At 49.2% G+C, this 12,120-nt stretch overlaps 1 protein-coding gene across 1 annotated transcript in view; it reads left to right on the top strand.

Annotated features, from left to right (window-relative positions):
* Window positions 1-6,899: 6,899 nt before the first annotated feature.
* LOC122386226 (neuroligin-2-like) overlaps window positions 6,900-12,120 on the top strand; it is a 152,409-nt gene continuing 147,188 nt past the window's right edge. Inside the window, exon 1 of the mRNA XM_043375222.1 lies at window positions 6,900-7,261. The gene's annotated coding sequence lies outside the window, so the exon portion shown is untranslated. The remainder of the gene's footprint in view (window positions 7,262-12,120) is intronic.

Here is a 12,120-nt window from a genome sequence, read left to right as displayed (position 1 = left end):
CCTGAAGCACTTTAGTGTGAGATTTTGTGACTCTGACAAGTACGGGTGTATGAGCACGAGAAGTGAGCATGTGTCATGCTCTCATTACAGTAAACATAAGATTTCACTAGGGGAAGAAGCAGCATATTTCTGAAGCAGTTAAATATCGATGAAAAAGAAGAGAGAGAGAGAGAGAGAGAGAGAGAGAGAGAGAGAGAGAGAGAGAGAGAGAGAGAGAGAGAGAGAGAGAGAGAGAGAGAGAGAGAGAGAGAGAGAGAGAGAGAGGGAGGGAGGGAGGAGGAGCGCAATCAACTCTTGGCATAATCGTGTGATACCTTTGCAGTTTATGTTTCAATTGTCAACTCTTTGTTTTTATTTGGCCTCAGATAGTCTAACACGCCTGCTTCCACCTGTGACCATTTTTCAGAAGTCACATTGTTGAGTCGGGTCCGACAATTCATCACAATCTCCGTCGCAGTCGCCGGGTGCGGACGAGCCGACCGTTCTGTTCTCCTCGATCACCTCTGCGGGTGCTGACTGCCACCGCAGCCGGCGGACAGCGGCCACTCAGAAAGGTCAAAGGTCAAAGGCTACAGGTGCTCAGCAGGTCACCGCCGTGTTATAACGTCCGTGTATCCAGAGAGCGAAATGATGGGACTTGAGCGGCGGGTGATCCGTGAGGTCAGGGGTCAGACAGTCACTGGGATAACTGTCCAGGTCAAGGTCACTAGGGAGAGATTAGTGTCGGATAGTGTCACAGTGGTCACAGGAGGAGGTCAGTGGCTGCGACAGTTACAGGGTAAGAATCGCCAGCGCGCTGACCGTTGTCCCAGCCCTGCCCCATCTCTGAGAGAGCTGTCAGAAATACCGACCGGGACTGCTGCTATCCTCGGGGACCCGTTCGTCACCCTGTGACGATCTATTGTCTCTGACGGGTCCTTTGATGTCTCAATGTGCTGGAAACGCAGACGATTAGTTGGGCCGGCCGTGCCGAGAGTTATAACAACGGCAACAGGAGGATGGCTGGTTTTGCCCCTGTCGTAACAAAGTCAGAACAACTGAAACTTTGTTACAGGGCATGACTCTGGTTCTTTGTGGGAGGGAGCGACATTTACTAGTCCTTAAACTGTTTTGCAACGAATGTTTTCTTCTAAAATTGATCGAATTTAATTTGCTAGCTGAGGGACAAACATGTCAACCGCGTACCTCCAAGACAAAATAGCCTCATGTGACATCGCGTCCACCCAGCCAAACAGTGGGTCGGTGGCGGATTTCCAGCAACAGCCGATGTATCTCAGACGTTGAGCAGACGAGCCTGTCCCTGGGGCTGCAGCCTATGCATTACAACACCGATGGCGGGCCTCACGGGACTGGTCCGTAGAAATCCGGGGTCGCCCAGCCGCTCTCTCCGTGAGGGGTTCCCACAGGAGGACACTTCATTCAGCTGAGGTGGCATCTGAGAATACCCATCATGCCAACCTCCTTGATCCATTTGAAGCATAGTCAAAGCGTCAATCACGCACCATCAGGGATTATCCCGGCGGGTATCAGCCTCGCTTCTCTCTGGATGACATCAACACCATCAGCCCTCCTTCTGGATGACACCCCTTCCCTCTCGATGACACCAACGTCATCAACCCTCTCCTCTCGATGACGTCGACGTCATCCCTTCCACGTCTTCACCTAGCGGAAGTGGGCCGCTACCGGTTCTGTTTGCGGCTGTGATTGTGTTGACGGAGGCAGAGAGCGGCGAACGGGGTCGGTAGACACGGTCAACAGGGGCCACTCGGGTCAACAGAACGCCACTCGGCGCCCGGTGATCGAGTGCCGGTGCTAATCAGACGGACCATTTGTGGGGAAAACACAGCGGGACCGTATCGAAGGACGCTGCGGTGATTGGTCAGAAGCCGGGCCCGGCTGGCCAGAGGGACGGTGGGAGAAAGGAGTAATAAGAAACGAGGAACGTAAAGGGTAGTGCTAATTTTTATCGATATTTAAATCTTTGTATGTATAGTTCTCTTTGTATAGTTCTCTTCACTAAGTGAGCACATTGGCAAATGAACGATGTTAGAGGCGTTTTTCATAGGTATTTGCAACCGATGCTTAATTTTTTCCGTTTTTTTATGCTCATTTATAGCCGTCAACCTTTCCATCAGAAGTGTTTGATGATCCATTACTTGGCTGTTAAATAGACTCATTCGCACTTCATCCTGTTCCTTCTCCTTGGCACCCCAGATATCCCCCATTGGCTCCCCGAACTCCCAGCCGCGGCTGCCCCGACCGGCCGGTACCCCGGCAAGGGTCCCCACTCCCCAAGGGCCGGCCGGTGTCCGTCAGTGTCCCCCCGCCCGGCCGGTCGGCGCTGGCACCACCGTCTCAGAGTGGGTCATTGATCGTCCGTCCGAGATTCACAATTTCATGGCGTCTGGTCAGGCGGACTGCCAATAAAGCGTGCTCCCCTCCAGCTGGCCGTGTGATGGCCGTGTTACAGCCGCGCCAGACGACCCGTGACCCGGGGGTCGGCGGGGGGGGGGGGGGGGAGGGGGGGGGGGGGCGGTGGACAAGGAGAGGGGGAGAGGGGAGTTGTGGATGGGGGTGAGAGAAGGCGGATTTATTGCTGAATTGATTGGGAGCCATAGAGACAGATTTGCGGGCTATTAATGATAGGTAATGGTGCTGAATAAGCGTGGGGCGGTACTTAGTGCTGACTAGTGATGTCAATTACGGAAAATCTTAATACCGATACCAAACCAAATACCAACCAAAACCATGGGGAAATACCGAAACCAAACCAACTTGGAAAATTGAGGGAAATACCAACTTTTTACCGATTTCTTAGCCTTTTATACATTATTGAGGGTTAATGATACCAACAAAATACCAAACACATTACGATTGAAATACCAAATACCAAGTTGGTATCGGTTTGGTATCGGTATACCAAAAAGTTGGTATCCGATTGACATCTCTAGTGCTGACACTACAAATGGTTGGCTAGATAGTCGTCTTTACTCATGATTTCTAGAAAAAAACTCCCCTTTTTACATCAGCAAAATATGTGGATGGAACACGTTGATGACCAGACTGAAGGTAATGGTGTGTGCATATGTGTGTTTTTATAACAGAACTGATGACATTAAGGATGACTGTCAATTGCCCATCTCACATTAATTAATCCATCGTCCATCTTCTCCATACATCTGACATCCTTTTGCTTTGAACTGGTTCTTCCCGGCCCCGTCACCAATAACTCCAGCCGGATAATTCCTGCTGCTCTGAATTCTGAAACAATTTTCCTGCTGACGTTAGTTCGTGCGTACCGGACACCGGCAGTTAAAGGTAGTGTGCCAGCTTTCCTGGACCGTATGGAGTTAATGGCCCAGATAAGGAGAACCGGATTTTTAGAACTTATCCATACCTTCAAAACTCATGGAAACGTCTTAAATTCTTCAAATTTTGAGTACCCCAGTGCGAAATTCGCCCCGACGGGTTGTCGGTCGTACCCCAACCACATTTCACACCACTATGAACAATAAATGCACACACTGAAATCGCTATTACCGATATGCTCATCCAATCAAGTTTCGATAAACCCGTTCATCATCATCTACTGCGGTTTCGAACACGCCTGTTAGGTGGTGCGGTAGACCGCGCCCAAAGCCAGGGCCCCGGTAACGTGAGGTAGCCGAGTCGGGGCAGCGTGCGCTGACCCAAGCCGGGGCCGCGCGTCCTCCCGGTGTCATGTGATAGCCCGGGGCTGCCCGCGGGGATGCGGTAGACCGCGCCCAAAGCTGCGGCCCCGACTTGGGTCAGCGCACGCTGCCCCGACTCGGCTACCTCACGTTACCGGGGCCCTGGCTTTGGGCGCGGCTTCTGCTCATACTTTGTGGTGCGGTGGTGGTGCCTCGGGCCGCGCGCTCTGACTTCGGCCAAGAAAAATGCGTCAGCTGATCATTGTCATTTCTGCCACTTGTGTGTGGTGAAATGGGGTCATAACTTAAGAGTCGGCTTTTTCATATCAATTATTTTACATAAAATCATATTTCAGACCATTAATAATGTTCGACAGCCAAATAAAAGAAACATTACCAATACAGGCTTACAGTTTAAGGCTCGACATTGTGTTGTCTACGATTAGACAGCTGATAACTCATTCCCGTACGTCGTAACTCTATAATGACCTTTGCTTATTGTCACATGTGCGCCGCATTCGCGATTGTTGCCGACGCCTGTTTGCAGGTCAGCCCACTACAGTTGTTATACATATCGAAAAACCGACAAACTTTTAGGCGAAAAAGGCACTATTCCAGGCCCATTTTTGATTTTTTTTTGCGATATTAGGTAAAAACAGAAGCTTCTTATCCTAGGAAAAATAAAATGGGAAATCTTTCAAAGGTGGCACACTACCTTTAATCGCCCCGCAACACGCGAGCTTACCGTTCTGCCCCTAGATGGCAGAGGCGTCGCGCGCCTGCAGGTATGCTGTGCCGCAATACTCGTAAGCCGGGCGGTGAACTAGCAACGCGGCCGTAGGGCTAAGCACAATAGCGCCGACATTTCGTAACTCAAACTCGAAGAAGTTCGAAAGTGAGGGAACAAAATATCGGGGAAACAGCTTGTTTACTGCATCAGGCTCTAGCAGCACTCAACAAACTATCGCAATAATTGTAATGGGTGATCCGGATGTAATGCATCCCAGGCCGCGCTGTTACAAATAAACACAGCTGGTGTTTCTCAGGTCACGCAAGCAAAATTTCCAAAGTTTTATTCCAGCGAGCAGTCCATATTCTGAAACTACCGCTTTCATTTCTTGTGCTTTCATGGGCCAATCTTCATACATATATTCCCAGCTTTTCATTTCACCGTTTTTCAAGCTAATGATGTTGCTAGCTAGCCAAACTTATGAATGCTGATACTGCTGAAGCTTACTAAAAAAGGCACGTTTGACACGGGCACATCTAAACCTAAGTTACTGACGGTAACTGACACAGTACCCCTGTTTCCAACACCACTAAACCCTATCGCTGTTTAACTGTTAACACATCTGCCCTGACCATCGGCACGGAAAATTAGAGTCCAGTCTGCTCCTGCCACGACACACACGCGTCTGTCTAGGCCTGTTTCTCCGGACTCAGTCTAACCAGCCGGCTCGGGCTGACGGCCGGGACGGCGGCGGCCGACCCGGCTAATTTGGTGCCGTCTGAGCGAACCGGCTGGACACGGCAGTTCAGAGCTGCACGGAGAGGGGGGGGGGGGGGGAGCTCGTATGGGGAGGGGAGGGGCGTCGAGAGAATGTTCTTAATGATGCTAGGTGTCAGAACAAGGAGGTTTCAGCGGCTGGTGCAGCTGGGGCAGTAAAGGTGAAACCATCTGACAGTGACAAGGTGGTTGGGAAGTTAATAAATCAAATGGTCTAAACAGGATGAGAAAGCCATTTCGGCAACTGAACTGCTTATTAGTGATTCGCAATGGTGCTATATTTTCGGCAGTATTTGTTTGACGGAATAGCCGAATGGTCAAATAGCCTGCTGTAGGTATTTAGAAAGAGCAGCCAGTATCCAAAGATATTCATTTACCTTTCTATGCATAAGTGAGCCTCCAAATGTCCAAATGTTTGCGCCAAACTCCAAATGTCTCACGTCCTTTTCATAATGACTGATTTTGTTTCCATGCCGTGATTCGCAAAAATAATATTGATTTTTATTTTAGTCAGTCAGTGCAGAGCCCCGGATATGGCGTTATTCCGCTCAGTGTCATACAAAAGCGAACGGCTCCAAAAGCAAGCCTGCATTAGCTCTTGAAATAGCCGCACGGATCTCACAGCCCTCCCACACCTCCGTTAAGTTCAGCATCAAACGTCTGCTCCGCGGGCTGCCTGTAACATAGTTACTTGCATCAGGTATGCGACTGATCATGTCCTCATGCTGTACGGCGAAATGTTGTGACATTTGCGCGTCCCTATTGCTGCCCTTGAGGCGACTCGTATTCTGTCGGTGTTTTTAAATATCCGCGCTTTTCGTTGCCATGTTAAGTGCTATTTTACGTACTCAATAAACTCTACGGTAGTGGACCGAGAATATCTTCATCAATTGCAAATTAAGTGATACACTTCCCACTTATATTTTGAGTATCAGTCCTGAATAAACATAAAGCAGCATGAATATTCATCGCAGCTTATTCCAAACTTGAACTAAGCTCTTGTCAAAGCCTGCTTTCAGCGCAAAGTTTCCAAAGACTCCAGCCACCCATAGGACGCTACTGTCGGAGTCTCGGATTGACAATTGTGTTTCAAATAACCTTAATTTTTACTTATGTATTTCTCTGAAATGTGACAAATGTTTTGACAATGGGCGCTCGAACAGTTACGAGGCTTTGAAGACGCGAATCCATTTGATTATGATGTGTTTGATATTATTGTGATGATGTGATGTGTTCTATTTTATTCTAAATGTCATGACAAAAAAATTACCTATTAGGTATAAGTGAAGTGTCAAATGAAAACGTTTTCCCAGGGAACACTGCGTAATGTCATCGATTCAACTGAAAATAAGGAAGATAACTAGAAATATAATCTTTACGCGCAGTGATAAACCACTGATTAGTTTTATTATTTCATTTGAATATGCACAAGGTAAGGCCTATTGATACCATCAGCTCTACCAGAGCCGCCTTCCTTTTTATTTATCTAATTGTTTGCGTTCATTATTATGTTGTTGTTTTAGGGCGCACCAGCAACGAGATTTCGCTGTATTCATTATCAAAAAGCTATGAAGAGCTACCTTCTAAGCCCCCCCCCCCCAGCGAGCACCCAAATTCGCCCTTGCGGTCACCGCACCTCAAGGTCACGTCGGTACTAGCCCTGGGGCGTTGGCAGTCTGCCAACCCCGCCGCTCGTGTGATGTGAGGCAGAGGGACGGAGAGGCAGAGGGATGGAGGTGCAGAGGGACGGAGGTGCTCCGAGCTTACCGACCGAGGAAAGAGTGTGATCAAAACGCCAGTGACATTGAGTGATGCGGTTTGTTTGCAGTGAGTGTGGAGACATCAGGAGATCGGTGATTATACGATTGGGATTGACATGGCTGCCCAAAATGTGCAGTAGTGCGTTGCGCATGTAAACAGAGATATGCTGCCTCAACAGTGGCAAGATACCTTTCGTTAGGATAAGATGGATATTTTGTAGCGCTCCGTTATTAATCAACCAGCAGGAGGTGTATGCTGGAGAACTACCCGAAGACATTCTTCCCGTTTCAGAGGGGCTGTTTCGGCAATTTCATCACGCCAAGTAAGTTTTTGTTATAGCCGTGTCTCGACTGGCTTTCGACTGGCTTTACATTTGCACACTTAATTTTTCCTTTTCCATCACCTTCATTTTCACTGCCAGTCTTCAATTAAACAAGTCATTGTTGTTTATTTTATCATTCCTGCTTAGTGCTTATTGATTTCTAAGCAACAGGCACAAATCCTTCAAATACGGATGAAAAATGTCTGTAACGCACAGCCAAACGCTCCAATTCTGTCTCCGGACCCGGCTTGCTGCCGTAGGGGACGGGTTGTCGGCGCTGCGGTCGTTCCGCGAGGCACCGGGCGGCTCCGAACCATTACCGGCTGGGCCGCGTGTCGATGCCAGTCCCGGCGCCCACGACAAATGACGACCATAGTCCGCGAGCCGGCTGATCAGCCATCATTTGTTGTCCGCACGCCGGACACGCTGGTCCAACGTCCGAGCTGCGGCCTCGCGCCATGCGGGAAAAACGCCACTCGGCTCGAAACAGCCCTTCAGTCTCGGACATGGCTCTCCTAACGGGATGCGCCGGGTGGGAGATAGTTCACCCAGCGGCCGCTACACGGCGCTGGGGTCGCGGCTGAGCTGCTCCGAACCTGCCGTCAGCCCTCGGCTCGCGCGTCCAAAACGTCACGGCCGTCGGCTGATCAGTCGGGTATTGTCGGAGACTGAGCGCCACGCACACGCGTCGGGAATGTATTTACTGCGCCGCGCTCGCCGCCTGTCGGCAGCCGGGATGCGCCGGCCTGTGTCGACAGCGGCAGCGTCAATAGAGGAACACTGGCCGTGAGAGACACAGAGGGAGCCAGCCGAGTGGGACGAGTGGTAACAGCAGCGGATTCACCGTGCGGATGCAAGATGCTAACGGATACAGAGTGAACTTGAACAGGATGCGATATCACCATATCTCACATAATCGGAAGGCGGCGTCGTGCGATATTAAAGACGGTTGTCAGCAGCAACGACCGACGTCGCACAGCAGCTGCTTTTACCTGGAAGCCAGTGTCTGTGACTTGTATACGTAATCAGACCGGGAAATTGCCGTCCGGATGTCATTCTGTCAACATCGCTCACTGCCAGAAAGAGGCGGCCGCAGCCAACGATGACCGATTGACGACGCGGCCACCGGCACCGGCGGCAGCAAAAACTGACGGCCGCCGCTGCAGCTCCTCCACTCCCCGGCCCGGCCGCAGCTGGGGTATGCTCTCCCCGGCCCGGCTAACCCTGGTGGATCCTCTACCTACATGGCTGGTGTCTCCGCTTCACCGCTCGTTCATCCGGCTCCCCCACTTCGGATCCGCTGCTGGGCTCCGAGGTGGGCTCCGCTACTGGGCTCCGCTCCCGGTAGAGCTGACCCCCGGTGCCTAGCTTCACTCCCGGTGGAGCTGATCTCCGCTGACTAGATTTGCTCTCGGCTTAGCTGATCTCCGTTGCCTAGTTTAACTTCCAGTGCAGCTCTGACCCCTGCTCCTGGCTCGCTCTGGTTACATCATGTGAAGACTCGCTTTAAAATAATCAGTACCACTTCTTAGATGACCATTGGTTGTTAATGACAGCTCGCTTCGGAGAGAGGAAACATGCGAGCTTCGGTCGGAGGGAGAAACGGAATCGTCTGGAATGCGGGCTACTGATGGGATCGAACAATTACCGATAGCGGTTAGTGGCAACGACAGCCATTGATCTATGCGGTAGTGATCACTGATCACTGATCAACAAAGACTGATGGAACATCTATCCCTCTTCCTCTCATCCTCTCCCCTCTCTCTCCATTTCTCTCTAAGTTGTTTACATCTCTCTTCTCTCTCCCCCCTCTCTCTCTTTCTCTCTATGTTGTTTATTAACTATCTCTCTCTTCTCTCTCCCTCCCTCCCTCCCTCTCTCTCTCTCTCTTTCTCTCTCTTCAACCTTGATGCAACCATTTCAATGCTTCGCGTATAAATTGATGCAATTGATGTAGTGAAATATCCGTTGCAGTGAATTTTATCCCGCCTTAGAAACACGGTAGGTGAACCTAACCCCCGGCCCCGACATTCACATTTACTCCGATAAAGAATGGTACTCGGACTGGAGCTGACAATGATAAACCATCGACTTTCCTGTCCAGAAATGAGTGCCGTTACCAAATCGGAACCATTTGTCGACGGGGCTGCTGAAGACCGCAGCGTTAAAAACCGGGCTCCAATTTCGGCCCGGAGCTCTGACACCCGGCCAAATACAGGGGCGGTGACCACGGCCAGAGCTCCTCTGAAGTCTGTCGCGGCAAATGCGGCGCGGTCTGAGCCAGTCAGCGGTCAGTGGTCACCTCTGATCCGCAGCGGTCAGCAGTCAGTGCTGTCAGCGCCGACTGGGAGGCGCCGCGCTGACGACAACCGCGGCGCATTAGGATAATAGGCGCGGCGAAGTGCGGCGCACCCGTGCCGATTGCGGCGCGGCAAAGTGGCGTCGCCCGGCCTCCCATTGACTGATGGCGAGTCTCGAATCGACCGGTGTGACGCCGCAGGCGGGGAAGACTGGGTCACGGCCCGGCTACTCAGGGGGCAGAGGGACGCAGAGGAAAACGGGGCCCGGGGGACGGGGGAGATATGTGCTAATTCTGGGAGAATGTCAAGGCTATGGGACTTGCGCTGAAAGGTGCTGATAAATGCATAGTGACTTATGAATGCCACGAAATGTCACAAAGTCGCAGAGAGCTGAGTTCAGCGACCACAACAGAAACGCATGATCTGGTTCATGGTTGGCATGCCATGAAATATACTTACATTTATATTTTATCTATATTTGGAATATAAAGACACCACCCATTCTCCCATTGGCAGAGGCTGAAGAAAGTGCCTCTGATGAAATACTGTTCGTACAATCATTTTCGACCGCATACCAGGCCGATGGGTGTAAGTAAAACCTCTCTGGACAAAACAGCGACTGCGGAAGAGTGATGCCCCAGATGGACGAAGCCCATCGGGCTTTTGCCGCGAGTTTTCCTTATTGGTCGAATGGGTCGAAGTCGCTGGTTGGTAACTGGCTACCCCCTCTGTTGGGAGTCACGATGGGGGGGATTCAGGGGGGGAGGGGGGATCGAGGCGGATTCTGTGACAAAATGTGACAGAGAGTGCCCAGTTTCCTAGGAGGGATGAGACGTGGCGCTGCTGACTACTGTGATAGCTATAAAGATGGCGGCTGAAATCCAACGAGAAGATGTAAAACGTAGACTGGCGGAAGAGTGTGCGTTTGTGATGGCCTCATATTCACGACTGGCTTGAGGTTATGGGATTATTTTTAAGTCCTCTGCAGTTGGTTCATGCTCGCCGCACTGGTAAAATTTGACAATTTATCTCGTTTATTTCTACTTTAGAACTTTGCCGCATGAATTCGCCCGACCGGAGGCCGACTTTTGTTAAGGTAACTGTCGGCCTGTGCGCCACGCCATGGCACCTTGCCACGTGACCTCTGTTTCCGCTGATCAGCTGCCTGTTTCGTCAACTGGTGACATGGTAATTTGCTAAAAAAAAACGCGGTAATTAACCAGCTTGCCACTAATACGGTCAATGGTGTCTCCTGTGCCGAAAGGCTACGCTCAAGGGCAGATGGGTGAGATGGTGTAGATGAGATTGGTGTTACGCAGGTAGATGTTTTTTTTTTTTACTACAGTGGTGTGAAAAACATCTTTTTGTTCACTACAGTGGTGTCCGGAAATGCAAATGCATTTACGGATGTTTTGCGCAACGTCTATGATCTAGCTTATATGTGAGAGCGGTATTTTGTTAAAGTACGAAATGAATGCTGACCATATACTATACAATGGATAAAGTGACGTGCATTGGTGTAATGAAGTGACTACTTGCTACTATAACAACTAAAAAGTTCTTTAGGAAATATTTTCTTCCAACAAAAAATGGCCAATTTCAACATGTTATTGCGCAAATTTTTAAGGCATTTTTGCCTTAAAAAATGGTATTGATTGATACCGAACACTTAATTCCCTTATATCTTTGTTTCCTCTGTAAGTGTAGGACAGTACCTTGCTCTGTTGCGCTTGAGCGCGGCAATGGACGGTGAAGCTAAGCTTTCATGTCTTATTACGAGCTAGTAACATGATAAACGCCTTTGGGAGCTGTAACAAATAATAGCTCTTAAAAGGAGAGCGTTTGTTGGGACCGTTCCATTTATCTAAAATGAAAGGCGGTAAATTGCAAGCAGCTTATTAATGAAACTAGTCAAAGACAGGCACGGCCTTTGCATCGCCTTTGGAGGATATGAATTAACTGTCTTTGCTATGCTCATAATTGCTTTATTTAGAAGCAATTATATGAGTCAATTTCAAACAATCGAGGCTGATCAACGTGAAAAACTTTAGGCACACCTATTTAAGACACATCATTACTGACAGTTTATTAGCTGAAAATTGTTACGACAGTTCATTAGATGTAAATCATTACGATAGTTTATTAGCTGCATGCTGAAATATTCTGAAGCTTTTTGCGCGGAATATCTTCAATGGCCGGATTCTTAAAAAAAAATACCTTATAGGACAGATTCACATCGGTACCTCAACAGTCAACACTGAATATCCTAATTGCTTACCCTTTACCCTTACACCCAGTTCAAAATTTACAGTTTAACATGTAAACTTGTAAACTGTTTGGTAGAAAGTTGCAACATATATTTCGTTTTTATTTTACAAAAAAAAAACTGTTTTGCCATATCTACTTGAATGTACCGGAAATCAGATTAACTAATTCAAGAGTGATATTAAACAAGTCAGTGGTGCTTAAATTCAGAGTATGTAATATGACAATCAGTTCCCACATCATCAATGCACGTCAGTCTGGGACATTTCACGTCACTGTTCGGTTACACGGATA

Source organism: Amphibalanus amphitrite, unplaced genomic scaffold (genome assembly GCF_019059575.1).
Source record: "Amphibalanus amphitrite isolate SeventyFive unplaced genomic scaffold, NRLGWU_Aamphi_draft 000244F_arrow, whole genome shotgun sequence".
In the NCBI taxonomy this organism is placed as follows: domain Eukaryota; kingdom Metazoa; phylum Arthropoda; class Thecostraca; order Balanomorpha; family Balanidae; genus Amphibalanus; species Amphibalanus amphitrite.
The sequence above is the reverse complement of the archived record's forward strand: the minus strand, read 5'-3'. Positions and strand labels throughout refer to the sequence as shown.